This window comes from Oxyura jamaicensis, chromosome 1, assembly GCF_011077185.1.
Source record: "Oxyura jamaicensis isolate SHBP4307 breed ruddy duck chromosome 1, BPBGC_Ojam_1.0, whole genome shotgun sequence".
NCBI classification, from domain to species: domain Eukaryota; kingdom Metazoa; phylum Chordata; class Aves; order Anseriformes; family Anatidae; genus Oxyura; species Oxyura jamaicensis.
The window spans coordinates 202590005-202609306 of NC_048893.1; the positions used below are offsets into that span (position 1 = coordinate 202590005).

The 19302-nt window shown below is 52.5% G+C and overlaps 1 protein-coding gene across 2 annotated transcripts in view; it reads right to left on the reverse strand.

Annotated features, from left to right (window-relative positions):
- Positions 1-10471, reverse strand: part of GDPD5 (glycerophosphodiester phosphodiesterase domain containing 5) — a 158158-nt gene extending 147687 nt beyond the window's left edge. For both annotated transcript variants that reach the window (XM_035343866.1, XM_035343836.1), the window contains exon 1: positions 10228-10471. The gene's annotated coding sequence lies outside the window, so the exon portion shown is untranslated. The remainder of the gene's footprint in view (positions 1-10227) is intronic.
- Positions 10472-19302: the final 8831 nt, after the last annotated feature.

Here is a 19302-nt window from a genome sequence, read left to right on the forward strand (position 1 = left end):
ACAAGCCTGGCTCATCCACCCAAAATCCAAAGCATGGCTTTGCAGAGAGCACGAGCACTCCTGCCACCAGAAATATTTGGCTGTCCCGTTCCAGCCTCCAGGCTCCATCCCTCCCGGGGAAGGAGTTTTGGGGAGGATGGAGATGAAAGGTCTCATTTCCTTGTGCCAAAAGGGAAAAAGGATATTTCTGAACAGCTCTGACTGCACCACTCCCCTGTCCAGCAGATATCCCACCTCCCTCCTCGGGTTTAGGCACAGAATTAACCCTATTCATATTTTTAGAGAGAAGCTCTGGGCACCCACCCTCTGGAGGGGGCCACAAGCTGCAAATCCCACAAGAATGGAGAAGTTTGCATACAGATGGAGTCAGCTGCCCAAATCAGGACAAGAGATGCCAGTGATCAGACTACAGCCTCTCCACTCATCTTGGTGCATCTGGGCAGCATGTCGGAATGAGGTGCTTCCAAATCAAGGTGGGGACCAGGTGATTCCTTGTCTCCATCCACACCACCGTACCCTTTCAGCTCAGGTTTTCACCATCCCTGCAGGTGCCCTGAAAAAGGCATCAAGCCAAACTGGGACATTTGTCCTCTCTGCACTGGTTGCAAAAAAGTCGCACAAAAAAAGTCACACAAAAGCAAGAGGACCTCTTTCTCCAAGCGCAGAGTAGCCCAGCAAGATGCAGGAGAAGGAGGAGGATCCCTCAATTTAATTCAGCCCACACTGTGGCCAGCTACCACCTTCCTCAATCAGCAGCCAGCTCGTTACATGCACAAACCTGCAGGGCAGTAACCAGCTGGCTGCAGGCAAGCCAAACCTTTCGCCACTTTACAAGCTTCATTCCCCAGATTATTCCCTTCCTTTTTTTTTTTTTTTTTTTTAAAAAAAAAGCACATTTGAGAGGGACTTACAGAGCAGCAGTACTTCAGGGCAACTCCTCTTTGAGCATTTCCGCTAAAGGACCCAAAAAAAACCACCCACCTCTCTCGAGCCTCGCTGATCAGTAAAGTTTTAATAGGGCTGATAAGCTCCCGGCTGGAACAGCTCTTGCGCACAGCAAGTTTTATCTGCCGCAGAGCACACTTGTTGCCGAGCCTCTTATCACCACCGCAAATATCAGCGGAGATAGAGAGCAGCACGTAATGCCCATGGAGGGGAGCTGCAGAAACGCAAGCGGACACGTTGCCTTTTGACACGGTTTTCCTCACCCCAGGTACCCCCAAGCTCTCCAGGGAACGTGCAACTGAGCTGTAAACCTCAGGGAAATGAGGAAAAAAAGAAATGATTTTCCTTATGCCTGGAGGGAAGAAGCCAAGAGAACTTAAGTGATGGTCTCGTGGCTCTAATACACCACTCACTACTACCAGACTATTGCTCCAGAAGCTTGGATTTAAGGACTGTCGTGATATAGGGGTTTTTAGCATCATAAGCTGACACTTTTAGAAATAGAGGACCCCCAGTATAAGCTCGCTCTGCTCTTAGAAGGGGATCTGTAACTCTTCACATCCCTACAAGTCTGGACTTTAGGTTACAACTTCACAATCAAGCTCCCAGGCTCCGTTCCTGCTAACTAATCACACTCCCACTGCAATACAGCAGCATTTAGCACATCGAAATAAAGCCACGAGGGGTTTTCAGGTCATCAGAAGCCTTTCCCTTCAGGTCACCAGCTCAAACCCAGCCTTGTTATTATCCAGCTGACCTCTGCCCACTCCTCCCAGCACAGCACAGCCTGTTCTCCAGCCCAAGCATTTACCACCCCACTCCAGGTGACAGAGGGGCAGGTCACCAGCATCATTAAAGCTTCCCAGCATCATTTTTCAGCCATGCAGCTTGGGATCAGCAGGCACCAGAGCTTTCCCAGCCTGTCAGATGCATTGCAGCAGGCAAGTTTTTGCAACAGCCCCCCCCAGAAGTGGGAGCACCTTTCCGATCAGCAGCTTTTGGTGGAGCTAGAGTTGCATTATGACCCAGAACAAGAGCAAAACAAACAGGTTTGGAGGGCTAGAAATGCAAAACCTGTAGGAATCAGCCTTGCATTCAAGACCAAACCCCAAACTGGAGCAATCGGCTGTATTTGAGAGCTTCCTCCCCATGTTCTTCTTCCAGAGGAGACAAATGGGTATGCTCCAGCTTTATCTGGATACCTAGGTAGGTGCATCTCCCCAAAAGCTGGCAGCTCCTAGCTGGAGGCCATGTAACTTCCTCCCCCCTGGAGATAAGAGAGGCACAGAAAGGCCCCTGCTCCCCCCCAGTTGCCAGCAGGGTGCTCTGCCCCTGCCCTTTGCTGGGATCCTCTCTCCGCTCCAGCAGCCTCTGTGGGGTCAGCCCCCATCAAGCCACCGCAGCCAGTAGCGTTAGCTCCTGCTATTTTTCCTTGCCTATAAAACTGGCCATTTCACTGCTTCTTTGTGGTCTTTGCTGCCCGAAAATACCAATCTGGGCCACCCCCTAAGCAAGCACTAAATATGTCCCCAGATGCCACAGGTGCCAACAGACGTGGTGGCCTCGGCAGCACAGCCTCGCACCCAGCTCTCCCACCCTGGTAGCACCACTCACCTTCTCCCCAGCACCCTCTGATTTAAAAGGGAAAACAATTTTCCAGGCTAAAAGGAGTTGATGGAGCTTGGGCTACCAGACATACCCACCTTGTTACAGACTGCTCACAGCTTGCTTCACTTAAGGACTTTCCCCTTAAAAGCAGAAGGAAAAGAGGTTGGTAGATGCTAAAACCTAGTGGACATATGCAAGGGACTGTGGAAGGGTTATTTTAAAAGGCTGCCAAGCCAGGTGTTACAATCGTAGAATCATTAAGGCTGGAAAAGCCCTCCAGGATCACCTGGTCCAACCACCCCCTACCACCAATGTCACCACCAAACCCTGTCCCCAAGCACCATGTCCAACCTTGCCTTGAACACCCCCAGGGACGGGGACTCCACCACCTCCCTGGGCAACCCGTCCCCAGGCCTGACCGCTCTTGCTGAGCAGAAATGTCTCCTCATTTGTAGTGTCGACCCCACTGACAACATCTAGGAAGCCCAGCAGGTTCCTGACTCCAGCACAGCTCCTGTGACAGCAGAAGAGATGCTCACCTCCCCAGGGAGGGCTTTTGGGAAGGGTTTGCACAAAAGCCAAAGACCCTCTTGCACCTAAAGTCTCCCTTCCAGCTCCGGTTTTGAGCTCATTAAATTGATCAAATTCATGTGCACAGCCCCAGAAATAAAAGCATCAAATGCCTGTAACGACACCACCTTTTGCAGCTTCACCCAGTTACCCCATGCAAGGCCAGGACCGGAGCTGAAATCCCAGCACGTTGCAGGGCTGATAGGTGCAGGCACAAGGACAGACGCTTCCTTGGGTGCCGGCCTTCAACTCCACCCCTCCTGCCCGTGTTTTCAGGGACAGCAGCTCTCTCGCTATCGCCACACGAGCAGATTTATTCCTCCTTGCAAAACAAAACTGCGTACGGAGGCCCTGCACAGTTTGTTTCAGCAACACACGTCTACGCAGCGGCGTGACCTTGCGAGGCGCAGAGACTTCCCTGACAGCTTAAGAGACACCAGGGCACGCTTTACTCCCATCACATTAACATTTTAACATACACAGCTGGCTTGCCCACGAGTACACCGCATTCCTTTAACATACGGCTCTCAGAGCAAGAGCCCCGAGATGCAAACACGAAACATCCTCACGCAGAGGAGACGGATTAGGAAACGCTTGTGATAAAGGAAAAGCATCTCCAGCCAAGCTGTAAACCTCGCGCTTTAAATCAGGCTTTTAATGAAGATGGCAAGCGCTCTGCGTCCGTGATTAATTCAGAGCTAAGGATGAGTTTAGCTGCTTTGTTTTAACGCTGATGCTGTCTCCAGGCTTGGGGCAGGAGGAAAAAGCAGTAGAAAGGAAGCACAACTGCAAAGAGCTCGCAGGCTGTCGGACACCAGCAGCTTTCCAAGTTAATGCCAAAGCCCAAGCAGCGCGTAACTCACCCTTAAAACACGGGGCCACCCTCCCCTGTGGGTTTACAGAGCACATCTTGAGCATTTCGGGAGCTCACAGGACCCAGATTCTGAACACGGGGAAAACGTTAAATACATACTTTTGGTAAGCTTTTCAATATCTCTGTAGAAGCTGGAAAACAAGGCTCTCAAGTTCGGCGTGGCAAGCGCAGAGCCATCCTTGGCAATAAACACAATTTGCATGTTAACAGGAACACGCCTAAAAATAGCAGTTTTGAGAGGCCGTGGGTCTCACCTCTCTGCTTGATGAATCGCAGGGCTCCCGACAACCCCAAGCCCATGCACGGGTTACGAGGAGCGCTCAGCCGTTGGTACGGCACACATCTCCAAGCTCGCAGCCATGGATGGAGAAATCCCAGCCCAAAAAGCTCCAGAAGAAAAAGCACCAGAGCAAATCACACAGCTGGACTCCTGCACGGACACCCCGACCAAGATGCAAGCGCTCCTAATCTGCTGGATTTCCAGCTGCAGGAGGTTTGAGGGGCTGTTTAAAGCCTCATCGAGGAGGTACATGGATAACGAGCAGGCAGGCTGACACCACAGTTCCCACACTGCCTGCAAACACAGTCACTGCTCTACCAGGTGACTGCCTACAAAACGTCACCAACTTGACAGCCTCAAGAAACTTGTTTTTTATCCTGGGGTTCTTCCTACAAGAAAGCAGTCGGGTAAGAGAGAAACAGGTTTTGTACACTCCTTGCCTTCCCCACAAAGCCTTTCTTGTCTGCAAAGTGCCAGAGGTCAAAGGGTTGGATGAGTCCTTCCGACATCAACAGCTGAGACATGCGGGAAATATTTTAATCCCGAGGAAAGCATTAATTACCCCTTGTTAAAAAAAGAAAAACAAACAAAATCCGCCTAAGTATCACAGCAAGACTTTGCCGTGGTAAATCCCTGTAAACAAGCCTAAGCCCTCAGTATCCACCCCAGAGCCAGGGCGTTTGGGCAGAGTTTGGGCACTGGTGATACGCACAGGGCACCTCGGAAGGGCCAAGCCTGCCCCGTAACACCCTGCTTCTGCCCTCACTGCAGGGACCTTGGACATTCAGCAGGACAGCGAGCCCAGACACAGCCCCAAATCCTCTCCAGTCCTTTTCAGAGAGCGCTCCAGGATCACACCAGCTTCCCAACAGCCTCGCTCAGCCCTCGGTGCATCACCCTGGTGGCCCACAACCTTCAGGCACCCCGTCCCAACCCATAACCAGATTTCTCGCGTTGACTCCCAGTCCAAAAATTTAATATTTTATTATTTTTTACTGTAATTCTGAGGTAGTGACTTGGCCAGCGGCTTGATTTGAGATTGAGGCAATACAATTTACAACGAGGTGAGTATCAGCACAAGAGGTTCATTGATAGCCTCAACACAAGAGGCTCAAGGTACAGTCAATTAGAGCAGATCAGAAGAACACCCACCAGTCCATTATGCCTTTTTTTAATGCCACATCCAAAATACCCGTTAAAGGAAACGCTGGTTCTCACCTTGTGCTATTTCAAAGGGATGCAAGATGCTTTCCCTGAGCAACCTGTGCGCGTGAGAGCCCAAAGCTCAGCACAGCTAAAACCAGCGCCCAGACAGAACATTTCTGCACCCTGCATCTAACCTCAGGCCGGGGGAGGAAAGTTTCATTTCATCTCACCATGGGGGAAGGGAAACCCATGGAGTGGCCATCGTATAATTATAAGGGAGTTTGTACAAGTTACGATGGCTGACAGAAACTGCAGGGATTTAGAAGAGAGAAACCATAGGGTTTAAACCTTTTAAAAGGCAAACTTGCTTTAAAGGCAAAGCTGGAAGATAAAAGCTGCGTGAACACAGAACCGCATGGTAAAACTGAAAGCGAAACGGGCTCTTTTAAGCATTTCTGGGAAGAAAATAAAAATAAAAAAAAACTTACAGTCCATCACATCCAGCTCCTCCGGGATGCAGCAGCTCAGACCCCGAGCACCACACAAGGATTTGCTGAGAGCCCAGCTCCAAGCAGCATGGAGGACAGGGTGGTTGGAGAGCAGGAGGATTTGATTTTGTCATGACTCGGGAATGACATCAAAACCAGCACGAGCTATTTCCCAGGAAGAGATTAGCCACCAGCGGGACTGCACACAGATAAAGGAGCCCGGTGATGGAGCTGGTGCCCAGATTTGTGCATCATCTCGGGAGAGGCACAGCTTGCCTCTCTCCCATCCCCATCCCACCCTTCATCTGGGGGAAGAAGGAAAAATTTTTAAAAAGAGCCCATCTCAGCAATACCTGGCTCAAAGAGCCACAAAAACCAGCGCCAAGAACACATTCACAAGAGCAACGTTTCTCATAAAGTTGATCCTGCCCAAAGGCCAGACAGGCAAAAAGAGACAGAGCTCAATCAAGACGTGTAATGGATTCAGTATGTGAAAACACGCCGTGTGGCGTGACAGACCCAAGTACGGGAAGATTTCCCCTTGCCACCCAAGAAGGTCCTTGTTTGAACGCCCTTCGGGGGAACACGCTGTACCTCAAACCCCTCTCTTGGCAGGGGCATTATACAAATATTTAATTACTTATAAAAAAAAAAAAAAATCAGGCTTTTGGGGGGTTATTGAGCAACGAGAGGCTATTTAAGCAAGCACTCAGGCAGTTGTCCTGCCAGTATCTGTGGGTATTTTTGGAGGAAGTGGGGAGAACTCAGCGGTTAGCTACAGAGGAAAAAGCAGCGAAGCCAAACGCCAGTGTGCAGCTATTTTATTTTTTTTTGAAAGCAGAGCCGTGCATTAAAGTAGCTGCATCTAATCACTGTTTATAGACGGGCTGGCAAGCAAAAGCAGCGGCTATAAACAATCCTTTAAATCCCTAAATCATGCACAGAATATTCCTGCAAAGGTTTGGTAAACACCGTCAGCGCCCTGGTGTGCACGGAGCGTAGCTGGAAGGGAAGTTACTTGTAGGGAAAGGAAGGAAGGGGAATGGGGCACCGGGATCACACATGGGGATGAGGAATCGCACCCCAGGGACCCTCCCGGAGTTCTGGATGGGTGAAAAGGGGGCAACTCGGCACAGGGCTGGGGGACAGAAGCAGCTCGCTGGTGTCACACTGCCCTCTTCTGAGCAGCAGGGACTGCTCAGCTCCATGCCCAGCTTTGTGTGGTGCCCCCAGGGAGCTACAGCCCTGGGTGACACCCTCAGACCTCAGCCCTGGGTGACAAAAGCACAAGGAGAAGCCAAAAGGCACCACTCACCCTGGAAGTGCCCTGGTTGGCACCGCAGAGCCCAAACCAGCCCCAGTGCTTGTTGTGATGCCACCAGCAGAGCCAGGACCTCCCCCCCAGCCCCCCATTTGGTCTCCTTGAAGCATAATTCCCAGCTGGGGTAGCCTAACGATGCCTCTTTATGGCAGGAGCCAAGTGGTGGCCAGGTGGATCCCATCACTTCACCTCCCTACCAGCAGGAAGGTGCAAAGCATCTCGTTACAGCACTTTTGGGCAAGAGCACACACCCCCCCCCCCAGGGATATTTTCTCACGGAAATGGAGTTTCAAAGCTGCATCACCCCCCAGGGAAAGCCTGCTGCTATGCCCTGTGTTTTCGGGAGGGGAGCCCTAAACACCCATCCACGTCCAACCCCAAAACCCTTCGTGTTGGCTAAACCCAAGCCACGATGCACAAGCCCGTAGCAATGCCATGAGTATTTCAAAGTGCAACCATATCCTTTTTATCTTCGCCCTCAGAAAGACTTAAAAGCCTGCTAAAGGACAATATTCCCTGCAGGTGAGTCTTTTAAAAGGGCACCCAGAGCTAACTTCCACCACCTGCGAGCACCAAAACACCTCCAAGCAAACGAGAAGGGTGAAGGAGCCGTTCCCTGCCAAGATCTTGACCTCATCTTAAAATATCATTTTATTGTAATGCACATTTAAAACTAAACAACCACAAAAGCACCCTGTACATACTGATTTTTGCAGTGGACACAGTGAAATGCTATAATAATCTTCCTGCAGTTATCTACGATCAAATGTACCCGGCACTTTCTGAATAAAGGTACAAGAAACAACCCCCAGCCCCGCAGATGTCTCGGTATCTCGCTACAACCTTCCTGGCTCGTAAAAGTGATTTGTTGCCTTGCTAAAACTCAGCCTTTTGTCATTAATTCCAAGTCAGCAGCTTCTGAATCTACAGCCCGACACCAACTAAATTGATCGGAGCCGAACTCATTTTATTTGCTCGCTGTCGAGGCACAAGACAAACATCAGTCATGCTTCGCCTTCAAGTGGAGAATTCATTGCAGGGAGGAGCGTAACGTGCAGAACATGCTTATTTAATAGAAAAAAAAAAAAGAAAGAAAAAAAAAAGTACAGCTTGACAGAGACACCCACTCCAAATTTAACTCCGCCTCAAAGCAGAGCTTGTTTTTGCCGCCGAAGCCGTACCTGGTGCATCACGGAGCAGCTGGATGCTGCCGAACGTCGGCTTGGAGACGCTTCGGGTCTCGATGAGGGGAACACGAGTTGAAACAGCAGCCTTTAAGGATGCCACTCAGGTGGACAAAGGGTGTACAGTGCATTAACGGACTGCTCCCCGCAGCAATCTGACAGCCCACGAACGTGGAGGTGCCGGATGAATCGCGAGGCAGGGAGCCCGTTGACTCCAGCTTTGCCCCAGCCACACCTGCCAAGAGCAAGCTGGCGATTTAGGAGAGGGAAAGCAGGTAGAGGGCATTCACCCTACATCAGTGCGGGATCCAAACCCAAAAAAAAAGCTCTTTAAGAAGCAGCCCTGGTGTTACTTTTGCTCACTAACAAGCAGTGCTCTCAATTTCCCGGAGGAGAAGGCAGCGCCCGCCCGGCGCGGTGGGGCTCTGCGTTCCCCGTGCCCTGCGTAACTTCCTAACGCAGAAAGCCCTGGGGGGGCTCACCGACCGAGCACTCCTTTTCCTTCACACGGGGACAAAAGAGCCAACAAAGAGAACCAAAAATTCTTTTCATTTTTTTTTAATTTCACATGCAGCATTTTCATGACTGTTCTGCTCATGCATCTATCATAAACCTTAAGCCCACACAATTACAAGTAATAATAGCGGCTGTACAAGCCCACCCCTAAAAACCAAGTCCTTGTGAGTTAGAAGCCCTTTTTATTATTATTACTATTATTTTTTTGACGTTGTTGTTTTCTTTCTGGCTGAAGAATCCCCATTTCCATCTGGCCAGGGTGAAATTTAGCAGCTTCCACACCAGGAACTGCTACAACAGACCTTTTCCAGAGGCGAGCTCACATTTCCACTGCGACTCCTCAACGCCCAGTTTTCTAGGCAGCGAACGCACAGGACTAGCGAGAAAGCTTCAATAAAACACCGAAGGGATTTTTTTTTTCCCTCTCCCCTTTTCCTGAATTCCTTCTTTCCCCGACCGATTTCCCTGCCGAGCATCGAGGACAGGATAAGACCCTCTACATCCACCCTCTTCGGCTCTGGCAAGAAATGCGGGGTGCCCAACACAACAGGGCTTTGCTCCGGGGTGATGTCCCCAGGAGCCACCCAGGATGTCCCCAAGGCAGCCTCGGAGCTCGGAGAGGGGAGCTGGGTGCTGGGAGAGCAGAGGGTGCTCCTCCAGCCCGCACCAGGCAAGCTGTCATAAAACCCTTTTGGGATTTTGCTTTCTCAGGATTTTACGGCACCGGACAAGCCCGGAGTAAAGCCCCGGGGCCGTGGGACACGGCGGGTGGCGTTATTTTGCGAGCGGTGGATAAAAATGAAGAGTTACCTGTAAAACAAGTATGGCCTAAAGGAGACAGGGGGGTGGCTGCACCCACACCATGGCAACTTGGGGGGGGGGGGGGGGTCCCCGGGGAGCCGAGGGGGCACCCGGGCACCCATCCCAGGTGGGTGCCCACCCTTGTCCCCCACCACACAACAGCACCCAATGTCTCCCAACTTTGCTTGGGATGCTCCCGGCCAGGTGAGCTAAATATTTTGGGGGGGGGCACACTACTTGGAATAGGGTGGGGGAGCGCAGAGGGTAAGGGAGCACATTTTGGGGAAAAAAAATGCCTTTTTGCTCGCCCGCAGCACCTTTTGGGTGTCAAAAGCTGTATATTGGCCAAACCCCGACAACCCCCCCCCGGTTCAGCATCAGCCCTCCGGGCACACCCTGCTCCCCCCGGGGCCGGTCCCCAGGCTGTGGGGGGATACAAAAAGCCCCCCACTCACCCCCAACACCTCCCCAGTCCAACCAGTCCAACCCTTTACCTGCTGCTACTGGGAGATCCTCCGTATCGCCAAGGTGGGGTGGGATGGGGGGGGGGGGGGGGGAACGGCCCCTGCCAACGATGCCCCCCCGCTGTCCCCTTGCAGAGCGGAGGCTGGGGACAGCGCAGGGTCGGCAGGAGGGAGGTGGCACCGTCTTGTCCCCGTCCCTGTCCCCGCAGCCCGGCGCGGCTCGGCTCGGCTCCGCCGCCCGCTCCCGGGAGCGGGGCGGGGGCTGGGGGCGGGCGAGCTCCGCCCCGGACAGCGGCAGGAGGAGGAAGAAGAGGAGGAGGAGGAGGAGGAGGAAGGCTGCACTCGAAAGCTGCCAGCTCCTTCTTAGTAGGGGTGTCCCTGCGGGGATACGGCTGGCTGCAAGCACCGGGGTGCCCCCCCAGGATACCCCCGAGGTACCCCCAGGGTGCCCCCAGGGTGCAGGTTTGGGGGTTCCCCTATGGCCCCAAGACCCCCGAGGGGCTGGGGAAGCTTTGGGGTGCTTGGTCCCAAAGGGGTTTTGGCAGCGATGAACCCCAAAAAAAGCCTCACCACGTAGCACTGTCGTGTCCCGTCCCCCCCTTCTTCCTCCACCCCCATCTTCCTCCGAAGCAGGAGGTCTGGAAATCGTCCACCCCAGAGCAATGTGCGCAACGCACACACACAGGGTGCAGCGAAAATAAAACCTTACCCTTGGAAACCTCGGCAAACGAGAGCAAAAAACCAGCCCTGCACGCCCCGGGCCGCAGTTAACCGGGCACCAGTAAATCCCCGTTTGGCAGCGGGGAGCGGAGTGGCCATAAGGGAAAACACTTCTAAGGGAAAGGAAAAAAAAAAATCTGTTTCTGGGATATTTATATCGAAGGCGATCGCGTCCCAAAGCCAGCTCAGGGGGATGCTTTGCACAACAGGGTGTTCCCATCCCGGCTGATGGAAGCGGCAGGGGAACAGAGGAAAAGGGTCGGGCACGGATCTGGGGGCTGCAGCCTGCTGACATCTCTTCCTCCTCTAATTGTGCCCTTTTCAACCCAATAATTATTTATTTTTTCCATCCTCTTCCATCTTGGTCTCCCCCCTGCTCTCCCAAGCGTGCACCGCGGAGGGGTCCCCAGGACCTCACCTGCAAGCTCTGGGGGTCCCGATGCAGGAGGTGCACGTGGTAGCAGTTTGGGGAAAGGATGAGTGTTTTGATGAGTGTTTTGCTGTGCCTACACCACGCTCAGGATTTGTTTCCTGCACGCTGTGACAGCAGGGATGAATCAGAGCAGCCAGGGCTTGCTCCGAGCTGGCGGGTGCTCAGACCTGCTGAACTTTGTCCCCGGCGTCAGGTTTTAATGCAAGGTGGAAAATACTCACCTGAGAGCAACAGGCCCTTTTTTTTTTCTGCAAATTGGCTGTTTTTCACCCTTTTGGCCCATGCTCAGAGCCAGTCCCAGAGCAAAAGGAGGAGATGTGCTGCCAAAACAACACGCGAGGTTGAGACAGACACCAGGCTCCTCTACCGGCACGGGCAAAACCGACAGCTCGCAAGCAGCTGTTCCAAAAAAAACAAGCTCAGAAATAACCCAAAAGGCTGCACCCTCCAGCAGGGAAACCTCATCTCGAGGAGAAAACAGAAGGAAAAAAAAATCAAAACCTAAAACCTGATCCAAAAAGACGATGGCTGGCCACAGCAGGGTAGGAGCGGGCTGGCGTTGCATCTGGGAGCGCCTTGCAAACGCCTTGCCTTTCCTCTCCTTCAGCTCTGCGGTTTTCTTAAATCCTGGTGAAAATACACCCCGTGTGGGCACTTTATTTGCCTGCTTGTTGGCCACGTTAAAGAGCTCGGGGATGTTTTTTCATCTTTTTTTTCCCCCGCGTGCGGGGCGACGGGGGACAGGCGCAGGTATTTGGAGGCGCATAGCAGAGCGGTGACCGCAGCTCCTTGTGGCTCTGCCAGGCTTTAAACAACCGGGATGAAACTTTGCATGCTTGGGTGTCTGCCTAGGGATGGTCTCCTTGTAATTTCAGCAGAAATAGTTCGGCCGTTTGTAAGATTAAGGGAAAACTATTTTCTTTTTTGGCACTGGGGAGAAAATATTCTTATAACTCCTGAGGTTCCCGAAACTGCAGCTGCTCCCAGCATCAGCCAGTAACTTGCTTTTCCCTGTCCCTGGGAACACTTGTTGAGTGAAATACCTCCGAAAAGAACCGCAGTTTGCGCATTTTCAGGATTTTTTCTCCAAGGTTGCCAGCTGAACCCGACACAGACACCGGGGAGCACGCTGGGCTGGGCAAGGCTCCCTTTTCCAGCCGCCTCCGAGCAGCTGTGAAGGGAGGAATGAAGAGCAGCAAGCCTGTCGTCCCCCCCCCCCCCCCAGCAAGCACATCCAATGTCCAAACCTTCACGGAGTGACCAAGGGTAGGAAATTCCTCATTGATTTCAGGCCACTTCTAGGAAAAGAAATGCAGTTTTGGAGTGGGAAAATGTTTTCTGGTTTGAAAGTTCCCGATCCCGTTTAGAGCCTTGAGTGCTGGGAGGTATTTTTTAAATATCTCCCTTCAGCATGGCCGGGACTCTGCTGTGCTCATTCCTCACCGTGTAACCCCGGTGATGCTCATTTCAGGAAGCTTTACCTATAAAACCTCGTTAAAGCCCTCTTGCTCCCCCAATACCCACACTTTTCTACATTAAGACCCGGCGCGGCCCGGATGCTCGGAGCCAGGGGCAAGTTTCTTTGGGCAGATTTCTCACCTCATCCCGTAAGAGTTTTGTTATGTGCTTCTGGAAAAAGATCAGTTTTTGTGCCCGGTCCCTCTCTGGTAAATCGGAGTAATTTTGGGTGTTGTCTTCTTGTGTTTGCTGCGGTGCTCAGAGGTGGGAAGGTGACCACAGGAAGGTTTGGGGAACAAGACCAGGTATATGGTGAGCAGCACCAGAAAACACAGAAATCGGAGAGCATCACCTTAAAATAAAGTGGTTGCCATGCTTTTGGGAGACCACACCCCAAAACAGCCACATGTACGTGCCATATGCAGTCCATACCCTGCTGCTATTGGATTCCTCCAGTCGGATTTGGGGGCAGAGCAAGGAACAACTCAGAAATTTGTGACAGCCCCAATGCCCAGCTGGGATGGAGACCCCAATGTGCTATTGGGATGGAGACCCTAAATGTCCTGTTGGGATGGAGACCCCCATGTCCCGTTGGGATGGAGACCCCAATGTCCTGTTGGGATGGAGACCCCCATGTTCCGTTGGGATGGAGACCCCAAAGTCCCATTGGGATAGAGACCCCGATGTCCTGTTGGGATGGAGACCCTAAATGTCCTGTTGGGATGGAGACCCCAGTGTCCCATTGAGAAGGAGACCCCAAATGTCCTGTTGGGATGGAGACCATTGAGCAAGGGCTGGATGTTAGCATTGCCATCTCCATTTTGCAGAAGAAAAAAATGAGGCATGAAAGAAGCAAGGCCAAGTTCATCTAGAAACCTCCTGTCAACGCTGTGCTGCACACGTCTGTCTGTCTGTCTGTCCTCCTGTCCATGCGTGGTAGCAAAGCTGGTGGGAATCAAACCCCATCGCGGCATGCCCCAGCATCCGACCAGCCCCGGGCGAGGGGAAGGAAGCGTGGCGAGGGACACGCTATTGTTCTGCTCCTGCCAATGCTCGGGGAATGCAGGACAAACAGGAGGGAGAGCTGCGTTTTCCTGTGTTTGTACTGCAAATACTTTCATCAAGGCACTTTTTCCTAATTCCTTCTCCTGGCCCTTTTGCCTCTAATAAGGGCAAGGAGAGTTCTGACTGCCGGCGTCTCCTCAGGCCCCATTATTTTCCCATAATAACAGCTGAAGGGAGAACTCGTGGAGGTATTTTTCTGTTAAAGACTCCACATTTCCACCTCTCCTTCACCTTTTTTTCTCCTCTCTCTGACCCCACACCAGGCACCCAACCCTGCAACGGGGGCAGAAATGAGTCTGGGAGCCCTGAATTGCTCACGGGCTGAGAGCATGTGAATGTTTGATGCTACCCAGCAACTGGAGGCCAAGATATCGCCTGTCCGCTCAGCCAGGAAACACTTTGTCTGTTTGCACAATCGCCGTGTTTGCCTGCTCTGCGGCGGGTTAACCCCACAGCCCTTTCAGGAGGAGATAAGGTGAGGATGCTTAAATAAGAGGAAAGTCACTCGCACGGATTGTCGCTGCGGGTAAATCGGGTCCTGGACACCCTCTGTCACCCCTGATTACTGCATGGAGAAGAACCCGTGGCCATGCAGATGGCCCAAGAGCCACGCAATAAATGGGATAACGTTGGCCTGGAAGGTCTGGAAGGGAGAATTGCAGCCAGAACAAAATGCTTTGTGGCACGTCATCGGTGCAAAATTAGCCCTGAGCACATCTTCGCATAGACCAGAGGCTGCGAGTCAGCAACAAAGCTTCAATGGGGATGATAAACGAGCATTTTTTTAGCTGCTGGGAAAAAAACAGCAGGGAAAGTGATGAACAGAGGCAGAAGTCACCCCCTTGGACGTCTTTATCTCCCTTTAGATGCTCCTGCTCTGTATTTAAATACGGACTGGTTTTATAAATAAATGCAGAAGGTGACATCGGGTGCGCAATCAGGTCAATACACAAGGCAGTTCCTCTCCTTTCCTATCTGAAAGGTGCAGTCGAGCCCCAGAGCAGGTGAGCAGAGTATTCCTGAGCAAAGGTTAACCAGAGTTTTATCAGAGTTATTTTATCACAGCCCCATCTGGCCTCCCTGCCACCGTCCTCCAGATCGATGCCTGGGGAGCAAAGTGTGAACTCTCCCAGCAAGTGGCTCTAACCGCACTATTGGGGGTTTTTTTGGCCAAGTGGCTCCTTTCTGAAGGATGGTTCTGGGACAAGGTTTGAGTCTCAGTGGGTGGACACACAGGTAGGGATGGAGGCATTCCTCCTGGAGACCTGAGAGACACCCGGGTCTCCATCAGCCCAGTTGGGACAAGGAGAGGGGCAGAGGGGCAGAGGCAAGGAGGCACAAACTCCTCTCCCTTCTCCACCAGGAAAAGTAGCAAGAAAAAAGATTGTCTTTGCTCGATCTCCTCCAAACGCCTTTAGGACTCTTGAAAGAGAAGCTTGGCTTTCCCAGAATAGTGAGGATAAAGTCGGGGATGTCCCATCGGCGGGCTGCAGGCGGCATCGAGTGTGTTGAGACGTGTAAAGAGGCAGCACGAGGATGGGGAGGTGGAGGGGATTCAGAAGACGAGCATCTGGAGGTGCCAGGAGAAGTCTTTGCGGGGTGAGGAGTAATGAACCCATCCATAACCCTGCTCCCAGTCAGAGGCTTAGGATAAACCCAGGTCCGTTACAGGGAAAAAATAATATAAATAAATAAATAAATAAATAAATAAATAAATAAATAAATAAATAAAATAATCCCATATTGTCTCAGCTATCAGCCTGTATTACCAAAGCTCTGTGGGTGCCGGAGACGGTCGTGGCCATGTGCAATTAGGGGAGCAGTAAAATAAATATCGTGACGGAAATCTGGACCGGTGGCTCCCCCGTCCAGCCCGGCCAAGGGGCAGGGTGTCCGACCAGACGTCTCCCTCCCCATCTGCCCATGGTCTGCAGCTGGCCGTGCTCAAGAAGCACGTGCTTGCTGCTACAGCCACGTGTGGCCAGCAGAAAGGGTGCAGCTGGCATCTGCTCGAGGGTGCTCGGAGGAGGGAAGCATCAAAAGGGACGATGTCGGATCATTTTTAGGATCGTTTTTTGCTCCCGCAAAGGAACACCTAGGTACTGCCAAAGCTCCTGCTCGGCCCTTTTTGGAGTCGCTCACCAGCATCTTGCTCGCTGTCTGGTGGTTCCCTGAGTGAAGGCAGCTTCGGGGAGGAAAACTGGGGGCAAACAAAATAATTTCAAGCCTGCATCTCCCTTTTTGAAATGTGCATTTAGCTGTAGGTGGGAATAGCTATCCACCCACCGCCAGGCTGTGCTGAGATTTATTGTGAGAACTGCAGGGCAGGTCGGTGAAGCTGTCTCTGAACTAATTACTCAAAATGACCGTGTTTAACAGCATTCTCCAGATCCTACATGCGGTCCAATTAATAAACGACTGTGGCTGAAACAGCGAGGAAAGAATTACTTTTTTCACCTTGTGAAGCACATTTCACCTGCCCATGTGGGAAACAGCTCTACCAAAGATGCCCTGGATGCCATCTGGCCTGAAAAGGATGAGGATGAGGATGAAGATGAGGATGAGGAGGAGGACAAGGATGAGCATGAGGATAAGAATGAGGATGGGGATGAGGATGGGGATGAGGATGAGGATGGAGATGGGGATGAGGATGAGGATGGAGATGGGGATGAGGATGAGGATGAGGTTGAGGATGAGGATGAGGATGAAATTGAAGATGAGGACAAGGATGAAGGCCAAACCTCACTTGCATCAAAATCCAGGTGGGTTTTGCTGCAGGAGCTCCCATCCCAGCCATCCCCATGGGGTGCAGCAGGTTACAGCTGGCTCCAGATACCTGGTTACACCTGGTTTCAGATAAGATTTCCCTTATCAGAAACATTAATCAGAGGCTCTCGATGATGCCTTTGTTCTGTGCCCACGCAGCACCGAGCACGGGGAGGTCGGGGCTCTGGGCTCACACCCCAGGTGCCAGCACAGAAATCCCTTTATCGACAAAAGCTCTCACCAACACAGCTCCCTCCAGGAGGACTTTCACCTGCTCCAGCCCGTGCACGGTTTTAACCTCATTCATTTGGCTTTGGAGGCGACGTTTATATAAAGTCACAGACAGACACACAATCGGACCCTTTATAGACGCGCACCGGGCCGGTTAATATTAAACAACCCCTTGGGGCGATATCCCTCCACTCCTCCAGACCGAGGGGAACCTGCAGCATTCTTCTCATAGCTCGCTTGCAGGTCGCTGAAATAAAACCTGGGCGGCACAGAGCCGACCTGTGTCCCCGAACAAAGCAGCTCTTATCCGGCCGGGCAGAGGGGAACGTCGCTTCGCTGATTATCTCCGTGCCGGGGTTTCCTCGGGCGGAGACGCCGGGCTCGAAGGGCTCCGATGGGTGACCCTATAACGGGGGCTTTATCTGCAGGCGGGGATGAAAGGCCCCTCGCAGATGTCGGTGACAGGGCGCGTTTGCGCAAACAATGCCGAAATTAAACCCCTGCCGCTCAAAACCTCATTGTCTGGAAAGCTCCACGTGAACCCGCTTCCCCCCTTCCTCATAAAGAAGCGGTGTATTTTCTCCCTGGTGCAATATAAGGTAGTTCTATATAATGCTGCTTCGGCTTTTCATACAAATTTAATCAGTAAATTGCTTTTTTGATGGATGAAGTAGAGCGGGGCGGGGGGGGGGGTGGCGCCTGTGATTTCACTTGGCCGAGCTTCTGTGGCTACGTGCAACACGCTGCTAAAACCACGTGGGGATTTTGGGGCATTTTTGGCCCATCGGGACCTTAATGTAAGGCAGTGGAAAGTGGAAGTCCTCCTTGCAGAAATGCCCGGCCACTGGCTCAGGGGGAAGATTTCAGGCAGAGTGGGGTGGTCGGCTCCTACCTCCCCCTGGCCACCAGCAGGAAAAAGGTCCCAGGGGACTGGAGGCACTGGTTGGGCCAGGATTAATTGCAAGGGCTCCTTGTCCCTGGGTGCCAGGGCAGGAGAGAGCCCAGGGGAGCTTCGGCAATTATGGTACGAACCCCAAAGGATGCAGGACGGGCAGGACGGGCAGGGCAGCCTGTGGTCAGGGCAGGGTTGGGCACAGCAGCGTCAGAGCATCCCACGGTCCTGGTGCGGGAGCCGCTGCCCTGTGGACGGATTTTGCCAGCCTCAGAGCTGGGAGGCTTTTTTCCTTCGTTCCCTGGACTGTAAAATCCGTCCTCCTCCTCCCCAGCCAGCTCATTTTGGGTTGCATGGAGGAGGGATGAGATAGCTCCTTTGATCCCGGTAGGCAAGACCCACACCTCCTGCCATCACTTGGGCAAGTGAGCCCAAACCATCTCCCAGGCAAGCTTTGGCCTCACCCAAAAGACGGCTTGGCCATGTAAAAATCCTCCCTTCGAGCCAGAAGTTAAAAGCCCCAAAAGCACTCATTTTGACCCATTTCATGCCTGGTTAGCCCCATGCCTCGCTCTTAGCAGAGGGTGGATCCCAGCTCAGGTCCTGCTGCTGGCCCTGGAGCACGGAGAACCTGCTGGTCTCGTCTGACCTCCAGCCTCCAGCTCCACCTGCCGAGACCAGTCCCAGGAGGAAGGCTCCCATCCTCCTCGCCCACTGGGAGCACGGAGAAATGCTCTCAGCCTCTGCTGCCGTCCTCCTGGGGCCAGACCTGCCCCTCTTCGGCTGCTTTCATCTCGAGCTTCCCCTCCTCTTCCCGGTCCGGGAGGCTTTTTCCTGTTTTGAATGCTCTCCAGCGTTTCCCATGCTGTAAACCCACCTTTTAATTTGAGCAGAAATGGTCACGTTTTAGGAGCAGGCACCCCATGCCCCATAGGGGGTTACCAGCGACCCTACACCACGGGGGCACTGCTGCAAACGCCCCCGCGTCCACCGACACAGCTCCTCTCCCCCGGGCAGATTTCCTCTCCTGGATCACAGAGAGGCCACAAAACATTTGCTTTGAACACTTTGTAGTGTTTGGGGTGGAAAGGTTACAAGGAAAACTCGTCCCTATTTAGGGAGACACCAGCAGCCACCGACCCGCTGTGCGGGGCAGCGCTCTCGTAATAAAGAGAGCAAATATTATGTTGTGTAGGGCTAACGAGCTCCTGCTTTCCGATGCCGGGCCCATCCAGGGAGAGAAACCTCCTTAAATACTTGGGATTCCTCCGACAGGGATGAGAGGAATAATATTTGGGAGAGGAACACACCCCCCGTAACAGCATCCGTGCGCGGGGTGGAAAGGAGCCGGCATCTCCCGGCCACAGATGGTTCCCATCAAGAGGATTTTTTTCTTCTTGCTAATCCCAAAACAAGCCCGAGATGTATTTTTATTTCGGAGTTAAGCGAAGAAAAAAAAAGAAACTCCAGCATGACCCCTTCTTGTTTTCTGGCCTCGCTCCCTGCCTGGCCTCTGCTCTGAGCGAGCACAGAAAATTCA